Source organism: Tachysurus vachellii, chromosome 10 (genome assembly GCF_030014155.1).
Source record: "Tachysurus vachellii isolate PV-2020 chromosome 10, HZAU_Pvac_v1, whole genome shotgun sequence".
Classification (NCBI taxonomy): Eukaryota; Metazoa; Chordata; class Actinopteri; order Siluriformes; family Bagridae; genus Tachysurus; species Tachysurus vachellii.
In genome coordinates, this window is record NC_083469.1 from 19,690,657 (window position 1) to 19,692,792 (window position 2,136).

Genomic DNA, 2,136 nt, shown 5'->3' on the forward strand with positions numbered 1-2,136 from the left:
ATTTAATCTATACAGAATCGAAATAAAGTCCTAGCTCAAGATTGTCACTTTTTCCACAGCACACACACGGGTACACGTCAAAAGCGGCAAATAAAAACCACAAACAAATTCCAACTTGTAACATAACAGAGTTAATCTGTCAATAATAATAATAATAATAATAATAATCATTAAAATCAAACAGATTGTCACCTACATTCACTAGAGCACTAACATCAAAGCATCTGTTTCCTATAAAATATATGTTTCTTATAAAAAAAATTATATTAAATCTAATGGCACTTCTACAAAGTCTATTAAAAATGTTCTCAGTTTAGTAGCATCTTTCATTACTTAAGTCAAACTCAGTAAAATATTTGCACAAGAAAGAAATCAATAAATAACTCTTATGATTATACAGTTTCACAGTCTGAACCTTAGAAGACGATATTCCAGTATTAATGCTTACATACACACTTTTGCTAAAGAAAAGCATATTTGTGCCTTAGGCAATGGCTCGATTTTTCAAATCAAAGCACATCTTAAAGGAGTTATTACTGTTGCTTGCATTAACCATGATTAGGCTCCTGCTGGTCGTATGTGATAGTTAAATATTGTCTCGCTGCTGATCACATGACTGCATGCAAACAGGAAGTCACTTCAAGTATGATGCACCTGTTTCCTATACGCTATACACGGCCTAATATTATAATATTGTATTCTGTTCTTTTAACATTTTGTGATATATCATAACATTTTTTTTTTTTTTTGCTTTCAGTAACAACTTGTGCAGAATGAATAATTACAGGCTGACAATAATGCCCGATGATGAATTTGCTGTTGGATTAATGTGTCTCGACAAGGCACATACTGTGTAGATCAAGTCGATGCATATTACTTCAACATATGAATCTCAGTGGAGTCAGATTCTTACCAAAACACACTTTTCACTTCCATTTCCTTTGTATTAGCTGCATCAGATAGACTGTCTGGAAAAAAGACCTACTGTCCAGCTCTACTTAGTAATATAATCGCACCATTGACTGAAAATGTTCTGTATTAAGATTTGTTTGTTTTCAGTCCACTAATTTCCAGTGTTTCACAGAGAATTTCACTGAAGAGCCTTTTAACATGCACAGAGCTTATAAAAACTTAAACAAATTCAATAAATGCTTTTTAAACAGCTGCCCGACAAATGTGCAATGAAGAAATGGTTTGAGGGTGGAGTCTGGTCAGTGAGACTCACACGTCTGTGCTCACATCCTTACCGACTCTAATGTTTCTGTTGCGTTTTGCAGGAGATATTACACCGAGCAGCTCCGCTGACAGAAACAAACAATGTTACAAACACCATTGGTTGTAAAAGTTCCAGTAGTTTCAGAGCAGAATGTTTCACTCCCTAAATAAATACCTGGGATCATTTTTGTTTTAATTCTAGGACTTGGTGATGTTGTGCTTCTGAATCTGCTACATCTGTTAAAAAGTTACAGCATTACAGGCTTTAAAACATACCAACAAACCGAGGGAAGACTTCGACTTCGAAAGTCATAAGAGTTGAGAGATTTCAGATTGTTGTCAAGAAACAAAAAAAAAAGATAAATAAAATGCATATTTACAATAAATATACAGTTAGAAATAGCAGCCTACAGAATATCAGTGTTGTATGTACAGTCGACAAACAGCGATTACAGATGGCTTATCTACGAAGTTACAGTGAAATGATAAACCGATATACAGCAACTGATTTTACAATCAATCCATTCAGTGTAGCCGAAACAGTACCCATAGGACGTACTAGGACCTAACAACTGTCTATACTTCAGATGTTTACAGTAAACCCTGAACCAACAGAACTAATAAATAATTCTAATCAAGTTTTCTCAGGAAAAAAATGAAACAGTATTACATGGCCTTTTAGTGCCTCTTGTCATTAAAACTAATATATATATATATATATATATATATATATATATATATATATATATATATATATATATATATATATATATATACACATAACTTAACCTGTGAGTGTTAAGCAAAACAACTAACAAAAATGTTAGGTAGAAAGAAAGGATAAAGTTAATTTAAAAAACAAAATAAAGGCTCCGACATTCATGTTCCACCAGAATATTTGTCAAATTGTTAGTGTTTCCA

At 32.7% G+C, this 2,136-nt stretch overlaps 1 protein-coding gene across 1 annotated transcript in view; it reads right to left on the bottom strand.

The window, feature by feature from the left end:
* Positions 1-2,038: 2,038 nt before the first annotated feature.
* zbtb42 (zinc finger and BTB domain containing 42) overlaps positions 2,039-2,136 on the bottom strand; it is a 4,050-nt gene continuing 3,952 nt past the window's right edge. The window contains exon 2 of the mRNA XM_060880341.1: positions 2,039-2,136. This exon is cut by the window's right edge and continues 2,327 nt beyond it. The gene's annotated coding sequence lies outside the window, so the exon portion shown is untranslated.